The sequence below is a fragment of the Sinocyclocheilus anshuiensis genome, unplaced genomic scaffold, assembly GCF_001515605.1.
Source record: "Sinocyclocheilus anshuiensis isolate Anshui unplaced genomic scaffold, SAMN03320099.WGS_v1.1 scaffold754, whole genome shotgun sequence".
Lineage (NCBI taxonomy): Eukaryota > Metazoa > Chordata > Actinopteri > Cypriniformes > Cyprinidae > Sinocyclocheilus > Sinocyclocheilus anshuiensis.
In genome coordinates, this window is record NW_015542361.1 from 458,913 (window position 1) to 468,417 (window position 9,505).

At 41.0% G+C, this 9,505-nt stretch overlaps 1 protein-coding gene across 3 annotated transcripts in view; it reads right to left on the reverse strand.

Moving 5' to 3' along the window:
• Positions 1-8,079, reverse strand: part of LOC107691894 (zinc finger protein 536-like) — a 196,922-nt gene extending 188,843 nt beyond the window's left edge. Inside the window, exons 1-2 of one of the 3 annotated variants that reach the window (XM_016490725.1) lie at positions 7,983-8,079; positions 447-480 (exon numbers count right to left, since the gene is read on the reverse strand). The gene's annotated coding sequence lies outside the window, so the exon portion shown is untranslated. The other 2 variants (XM_016490727.1, XM_016490726.1) reach the window with 2 other exon arrangements.
• Between the last annotated feature and the right edge of the window lie 1,426 nt (positions 8,080-9,505).

The window sequence follows — 9,505 nt, forward strand, 5'->3', positions numbered from 1 at the left end:
GATATGTTAAATACATCTCTCTCTCTCTCTCCCTCTCTTTCCCAGTGCCAATGCTTCCCTCTTTCCCCTCTGTATGCCATCTCTCTCTCTCTCTCTCTCTCTCTCTCTCTCTCTCTCACTCACTCTCTCACTCTCTCTCTGGTTGGAAGCTGCTAATTCACAGGGTCTGATCTGTCTGTAAGGCTGGAGACGCCAATGCTATCATTATCAGCCAATTCAGCCAGCCGTTAAATGGAGGAATCAGGAGACATTTGCTCTCCTCCACTATCGCAATGACATCATTACCGGGAGAATCAACAGCACAAGCACTCTGACTGTGTGTTAGTGTGACAGTGTAAGTGTGTGCGTGAGCATGTGTGCATACACATTGTGTGTGTGTGGTGTGTAAAACATAAAAGGGTCGTATTCAGGGGAAATTGGGGGGAGTAAAAATAACATGAGCCTACCTGTGAGATACCAAGGACCGGGACACACTGTCAGCTGAAAGTTCCCAAGTGCAGAGCATGGAGAGACAAAAAAAGAGGAAGAAGGAAAAAGAGAGAGTGAGTGAAAGAGTCGTTTGCACATACAGGGTAAATGGCAGTTCGCCGCTGGCTGTGGCACTACTTTTTTTTTTCTTTTTTTTCGCACCCTCCCTCCCTCTTTTTCTGTCTCCTTTTGCCGCCCCTCTCCAACATTGCGCTAATAGCCACCTGTGAACCACGCAGCCATATGATCCACTCCCAGGCCTCTGGAGTGGAGTCACCTCTGTGTTTTTCGGCCCCCTCCTCCAATGATAAATCATCATCGTTTAGCTAATATCCGTTTTTAACCTCTCTCCCTGATTAACAACACTCTTCCCCACTGGATACAAACCACTCCTGCTACAGTGCAGCTAAATAGCTTGCCTCTTTTCCTTTTTTTTCCCCCCTCCGCTCTCTTTTTCGTATTCCTTTGCTCTTGGTTTCTCTTTCCTTCACTTTTTAAATTATAGGTCCTTCAAAGATAGGACAAATAACAATTCATTAACCATGACTGTCACATCTGTTCGAAAGGGTCACTATCAGCATTTTAACCTTCAACTGCTCAAGAACAGGAAGAAAAGACACATGCATTTTAATTAACCAATAAAAAACAATTCTAAGTAGCAAATAAGCAAGAAACAAATGTTATGGATTACAAAGTGTCTGGAAACACATAAATATACTTGTGTAAAATTGTTGCGGTGATTATGCACACAAAACTACAGAGATAAAAAAAAAAACACATTGAGCTTTTGATACGTCACCCCTAGTGGAGGGGGCAAGAGAGAAATTCAGTCTGTGCAGATCTGACTGGAAATTGTCAAAATATTTGCAGCAAAGGAATTCCGACATGCGAGCGGCTTGGGCTCCCCTACAAAGGACCTATCTTCCCTGAGTAACAAGTGGAGGGAATGAGTGCCGACAGAGAAGCTAAAATCCCTCAGGCTAAAGAAATCCAGCTATTGTAGTAATAACCCCCGAGACCTGGCTGAGTATGTACAGCTTTCAGAGGTACTTCTCATCCTATTTGTAGCCCCGCCAGTGATGTATGTGTGTGTGCGTGTGTGTACTGGTAAGTGACGGGGTGTACATAACGTAGGTCACTTCACTGCTCATGCGCTCCTTTAAACAGGCTCTTTTTTATCCATGTTCTCTTTCTTTTATTTTATTTATTTATTTATTTTATTTTAGACAAGTGCAACTTCCCACCACAAATACTCGCTGGGGTTTGCCTATAATACTATAATGTATTTTTTCATCTCTCTTCTCATTTTTTTTTTCGCAGCCATATGATCCACTCCCAGGCCTCTGGAGTGGAGTCACCTCTGTGTTTTTCGGCCCCCTCCTCCAATGATAAATCATCATCGTTTAGCTAATATCCGTTTTTAACCTCTCTCCCTGATTAACAACACTCTTCCCCACTGGATACAAACCACTCCTGCTACAGTGCAGCTAAATAGCTTGCCTCTTTTCCTTTTTTTTCCCCCCTCCGCTCTCTTTTTCGTATTCCTTTGCTCTTGGTTTCTCTTTCCTTCACTTTTTAAATTATAGGTCCTTCAAAGATAGGACAAATAACAATTCATTAACCATGACCATAACTGCTACGCCTCCATCCTTTGGAGAAAACCTCTTGATCATAATTAAAGGTGCAGGGTCACTCTTTACTTCTCAGTTGTGTCCATTTTAACCAGGCCGCCCTCCAGGGGGCTGCAGTCCCTCACACTCGGGGTGGGTTGTGCACCCGTTGGGGTCATGACCTGGAAACAGTTCAAGGGTAGGTGTTGTTAAACTCCCCCAATTATCTGGATACATCTTGTTACAGAGATGCCCTCCGCTCCAGTGCGGACCACCCAGCCATCAGAGGTATCTGCCACTATTTTTGGTGCCTGTGCAGCACTGCAAATATTTACCACTATTTTAAGAGCTCGGATTAGAATGCAAAACAACATAATAGCATGTGCTTAAGGCCAGTGATTGACAGGAAGTCGCTTGTTTGTGCAAAGCCCCTGTCTGCTGAGATGACATGGTTATAATTTTGTGCTTCTCACCAACTCAAAAGCAAACCGTCATGTCAGACGGTGCATTATAGTACATAGGATTTAGTTGTTTGTTCGTTTTTTACTAAAAACGTTAACTCAGCATTAACCTCAATTATAAAAAATAAGATGCTAGGTGTAAAAAAAAAAAAAAAAAGTGGGATGTGGTCAGCTAAATAGAAGTCCCATTTCTGGAAAACGAGTAACGCCGTAGCCGAAGGCTGACCATGTCTCCCAAGGCTGTGTAAAACTGCCCGATTCAACACTCTCCATTATGACCACATGACCCACAGCCTTTCTGCACACATACTCTCTCACTCTCTAAAATGTGTGCGAGAGCGTGAGCACGTGTGTGCACCCATTCCCTCTCCCACAGGAGAGAATTATGAGAAAGAGGGAAAAACTTAGCAGGATATGAAACATCTGCACACATCTGTTCGGTCATCTGCGCATGGGCTAACTTTAACTGTAACGTATGCTTCCATTCCAGTGCTCAATATTCCTCAAAGTGCCATTAGTCTATCTATATATTTTTCTCATGGAAAGTGCCTCTGGGTGGAGTAGAGCAAGGACCCTCTCTCTCTCTCTCTCTCTCTCTCTCTCTCTCTCTCTCTCTCGCTCTGTAGACAGACAGACGCTCCTTCTGGTGGCACCCTGGCATGAGGCAGTGGAGACAAGATCATCCGTCACCACCTCATCTGTCAGGGCACTCTTTATTCTTAGATCACACACTGACTGACGTCTGTGATTAGCCCGCTCAAAAACTTCCACTCCTCTACCCCCTCTCCCTCTCTATCTCTCTCGAACGACTACGAAAAGCCTTAGAAATCATCACTCATTTATAAGTGACGTGCATAACGAAATGTCCTTATTCCACTATAATTATTTGTTAAATACAAAAGTTGGCATCTGTCAGAAACCGAACATTCCCATTTATATTACGTAAAGTGACATGCTGAACTGTGTCTTCGGCTGTACACAGGCAGATATTGAATGACAGGGAATTATGCGCTTAATCAATTGGAGAGGACAGGCATAGGAGTAATGTGAGGCACTCTTTTTCTAAATGTACTGTCAGAGGATGTTGGATTCTAAAGCGATCGGTACAGGACCACACCCGTAACTTTACACCAAAATTTTGGACTTTACACCAAAAACCGCAGTGCCACAGAACAGAGGTGCCCAAACTTTAAGATGAAGGGCCAAAAATCAAACTTGACTGAAAAGTAAACATTTCATTATATCATCTATGTTATATTAAAATGTATCATCTAAAAAAAAATTTTATAAAAAAGAAGAAAATAAAAAGAAAAATACTAATTAAATAATTAAAATTTGATTTTCAAAATTTAAATGTAAATAATTTTTAAGCAATGCCACTTGTATTGTTTTTACATTTCAATGCAAAACTTAAACAAACAAATTTTAACAAAAATATAAATTAGATATGAAGATACATTTCAATGGCATGTTTTTCCACCTATTTTCATCCCCTCTCTTGTGATATGGCATTTTGAGGCAAATCAATAGTTATCAAAGGCCAACGTTGGGCATTCGTGCCAGAGAAGGGCCAATTTTGTGTTCCCCAAAGAACATGTCAGTGAGCAGTTCTTAAAAAAAAAACATTTTTCTTAGTTTGAAGAATAGTTTACCTTTTTCCACTATAAAGAATATTTTGTGCAATGGAAAGGTTCCATGGATGTTAAAGGTTCTTCATAGTACCATCAACACCAATTAAAAAAAAAACAAAAAAAAAACTTTATTTTAAAAAAGTGTACATGTAAAATATTTAAAAATGTCATTAAGCAAAGATAGATTATTTTCACAGAAGGTAACATGACCTTCCTCATCAAGGTCACTAATGTTATGTGGTAAGCAAATAGCATCATGTGAACGCCCCCAACAAATAAACGTGACACTCCTGGCATTTAGGGATTCTTCCGGCATGAGGAGAAAGGCCTGAGACTTTAGAGTTGGAGAGGAAGGGAATGAGGGCGACGACAGGGTGGAGGCGCGGGGTCGGTGTCTCCACAGCACATATCAATTAATACCTAAACACCACGGCCTTGCCTGCCATACTGTCCCCCATGAGTTGCCTGGCTAGGGCCAGGGCATCTGGAAGACAATTCCCTCCAATTAAAAGGAGCGGGGAGGCATTTACGTGTGGAATGGCTGTTTGATCAAGTCTCCAAGGCTCAAGCACAGATCCAGCCGGCTAAGCTGGAGACTGACAGGCCTGGAGACAGAGAGAGAGAGAGAGAGAGAGAAGGCTCGTCTCTCCTGCCCATTGGCACTGCCCTGTCCTCGGCTGCGGCGAGGGCTGGGGAGGTGCACCTCCTCCACACACCGGGGTTACTGGTGACGGCGGTGGCGAGCACGCAGACCTAGGGACACGCTAACGCTCTCAAACGCTGCCAAGTTCTGCCACACAACACACACTTTCCCTGCCGAATGAGTGCAAGATGCATATGTAAATGAGAGCGTACACACCAGGGAGGAGACATTTTGACAGGATTGGCTTGGTCTGTTTAGCCCCATCGAACTGCTATCAGTTGCACTGGCAGAGTGTATTCACAAGAGTCTCCACAACACCCTCTCTCGCACTGCATTTAAACGAGTTTGATATTTTTCCTCCCCAAAAAACATTTTGTCTCATAGATGATAAATTCCATGTGAGCATGATATACATTTTCAGCTGTTAATGTGTTTGTGAAGACCAAAAAAAAAATATATATATATATAAAATAATAATAATATGCTCCTGTGGCTCAGTGGTAGAGCATTGCGTTAGCAGTGCAAAAGGTTGTGGGTTTGATTCCCAGGGAGCACACATACTGGTAAAACATGTATAGCCTGAATGCACTGTAAGCTGCAAAGCGTCTGCTAAATGCATAAATAAATAATAATAATTTAAAACAATCCTGCAATACCTGCAACAACATCAACACAGCTACGACTGTGGCTATCCCGTGCCACAGCTTTTTTTATTATTTTGCTAATTTGTAAAATATTTTAAAAAATAACACATTAATTAGCATAAAAACTATGATTACAAATCAATACTGTAGTTTAGGAACAATTTTAGATTAGTTCATAATTAAATACAATACAATGTTGCTGTTAAATAAATCAAACATTTCACATAATATGATAAGCTTAATTCAGATGGCCTCTCAATTGTATACACACACTGTGCGTGACTATTTTCTCTCCCTTTCTCACTGTCCACAATAATCCAACATACTGTTTATTGATTGATTGATTTTCATTTATAAAGGAGCTTACAAGGCTATATTTGTGGTCATGTTAATGCTGGCCTTTCAAATGAATTGTATGGGATTCCGAAAAGAATGTGTGACTTGACTACATCACAATGTAATTTCAAATCAGAAAAATGAAAAGAGCTGACAAAAATGTCTACGCCCAGACACTATTACAGACATAATGTCCGTTAAACAATGACGGTACATCTGTGCCGCCTGCTATTTGTCCCTTTCTATGAACAATGAACCTGAGGAAAAAACTGTTATCTCATTTCAACATTATGAAAGATGCAAACAAACTAAAAGTGGCTGAATGTCTGTATGTCTGTGTGTGTGTGTTTAATATTCTTCTCCTTAAGTAAAAGTTTTGGGTCATCTCATATAAAGTGACAAGAGAAATCTGCACCTGGATCTGAGTGCACGAGACAGCAAATCAATTTTGCTTGATTTATAAAGACCTTTCATAAAGAATTAAGCACCTGACGTGCGCGCAATAAACGCGTGATGCAATGTGTCATTATAATTCTGACCCTGACAGTGTTATAATTTATGAAGTCCCAAAATATGCATAAAACAAAGCACGGAATGATTTTATTGAGTATCGAAAAGCAGCTCACAATCATGCCAACATACAACATTTGATCTTGTCTTCAGTTATTCTCGCACTCCCGCGCATCTCCAGTTTATACAACTTTCTTGTTCTTTTTTTTTCCTCCATAAAACATAATTTCCCCAAGCGACAATGTTCGCACCAGTTGTTCAAATCTCCATTTCCAGGGGAGATGTGCGTGTGTTTTTTTTCCGCAGATAAAAAGGTTTTTAAGTCTGATATGACATTTAGCCCTCGGTTGTTGAATGCCATCATAAGGCTTCTGTTCATAAGAGTCGATCACGGCACAAAATGGCAGGTCTCACCGGCTCTTCCATCTCACAAGTTTTGACACATGGCATGCACCGGGTAACTTTGATCCTAATTCTCCAACCGATCTGTGTTCACTTCAGCTGAAATCCTAAACGCAAAGCCCTTGGGGCTGAAGTGAGAAAGTTTGAGCAGAGATTTGAGGAAACTTTCTTACAGCTCCATATCTCTGCTTGGCCAGCACGAGCGAACCTGGTGCGCATCCCTGGAAAGCTTCTGTCCACCTTACAGTAATACTGCACGATGCGTCTTTACACTTAATTAATAAACTTATCCTTACAAGAGCCAAATTTAAAATATAACGGTGTGAGTTTATTTTTTTCTCTCACTCTCTCTCTCTTTAGAGTAAGTTCATCTAAACGCGTGCAATGGCTTCCAGTAAACGCTTTCGATTATGAAGCCGTTTTATTATCTCACGCGACAACGATTTAGACAATATTGCATCTGTTTCAAACAAATCGTGCAATATAATAATACACACACAACATCATTAGCACAAACTGACTTTTAGAAAGCGAATCGAGCGCAACCCATCCGCGAGCCCACTACTGAGCCACTTCTTACCTTTAAATTCATCCGGACGTCAAGACGCGTTGCGAAAGATTGTCTTCATTGAATAATGAAGCATGTCCACATAAATGAGCTGCTCATTTTCTTATACTGCTGAGGGGATTAAAGTATATAGCCAACACACACAAACACACGCGCGCGGGCTTCGGACCTGTTATGTTCGTCCTCCCGCAAATCCGTTTCCCAACTGTTCCTCGCGCATCCCGAGTGATGAAAAAGCGCCTTTGACTTTATTCTCGATATAAACGCATTCATTGATAGCGATCGGCCAGCATCACAAGACATTTCCCCCTTATCTGTCTGTTCGGACTCCCCCTATCTGGACGGTGAAAAGCATTGTACCGTTAAAAAGACACTCCATTGTCGTCCATTCACAGAGAGCTGAGAGTCTTGCGGCATTTGATGGGACTAAAAGCTTGAACCCTTAATAAAACAGCCCCGGTGCACGGAATATCATCTCGAATCGTCTATTTTCCCCACGCGGAGAGACTCAAATGCTATATTCACTCCATCGGATCATCTTATTGACCTTGACTTCCCTGTAAACACTTATTTAAATCTGTCTATCCTCGCTCGCATTGTCAGCCCCGTTATTCAGACGAGGCGTAATTGGCTTTGGTGTCTGTCGCCGTTTAAATAACACCGTGGAAAACACTACAACTAGCTACAATTGAAAAATAAACGTGCTTACCTTTTGGGGAAAGTATCTGAAGTCTTGTATCCTCGAGAAAAAGTCCAGTGAGATAAGCGGAGAGCGCGAGCATCAGTCAGTATAAGAGAGAAGTAATGAGTGATAACATGACGCTCATCTGCACTGTAACCTTGTGGCGTATTTAATGTAAATAAGCCGGTTATGTTGCACACAATCACACACACACATACATACATGCACACAGACAGAGACCGGCCAAGACGCGAAGCGCTTTTTTCGCACTCTTATATGCTAACGCGTCACACAGGAGCGCATATTTAAAACAAATGCACGAGAAAGCTTATCAGTTTGTAAATATGAGATGAAATTGCCACTCAGCGGGGCGCGTAGCCTAATCAACAACCTCCCTCTTCATCACAGAAAGAGGAAAAGGGTCCAGACAGCGGTCGACACACGCGCTCAGAGACGTGGGAGAAGGTCCTCTGAAAAGGTACTTCGGTGAGGACATGAAACTTTGTTGGGGCTGAACTTCAGCGCTCAGGCCGATGTTGCTTTTACACGAGGAAAGAGACGCAGAATAACGCAATTGTACATTCAGTGTCCCGGCAGCTGACAAAAGCTACTGATTCAATAAACTCTTTGTTGTGGGATTATATAATGATTATGTTGTAATTATGGGAGCGCTTTGGTAATAATAATAATAACAATACAAAAGTGTCCAATGGGAATGCAGTGCGTGTGACTTTGAAGAAAAGGACACGGATGCGAGACTGATTGATTATCGATCGGTTATTAGATTGATTATATTGATTCTAGGCTATATCCAAGTACAAAGGAGGAAAAGGAAAAAAAAAGCAACTTTTATTTTTTTTTACAAAAAAAACTTCTATACTGTACTTTATAAGTCCACCCCCCCAAAAAAATAAATAAAAATTAATTAATTAATTAATTAATTTAATTAAAAACATTCAAATAAATAAATACATAATCCTAGCATGTAGGCTATTATAAGTAGGCACAGTCTTTAAGAAATTATTCATATTATTTATGTATTTACGTTCGTTGCCATCACGCAGTTATTTTACAGCAGGACCTTTCTAATTAGAAAATAGAATCAATAAGACTGATTATGAATGATTTCTGTATTAGGAGCTGGTGACATCTAATGATACGGCGTATTTACACAGGCAGGACAAAACACATTAACGTGACCCGAGAACTGTGTTACCATGTGACAATAAGTTGCAAAGTGGAAGGTTTTCCTCTTTCTCTTTCTGCTTCACTACACAGTTGTGTGTTTGTGATATTTAGTGTGTTCAAAGGAGCATTAATCGTTATTAAATCCCGAGGCAAAGGCTCGCCTTCTCTTTATTTTCTTTCCAGACAAAACACGTTTTAAAAGATAGCACATTCATTATTCACTATGAAAATCAGATTCCCATGCTGCCCCTTAAACGCTCAGGAATTCAGCCCGCATTTTCCAGTCTGATGTGTATGAAATTCCTTTTTGAACAAATTCCAAAATAAAAGTTGCGCCTCTAAAGAAATTAGCATAACCATCC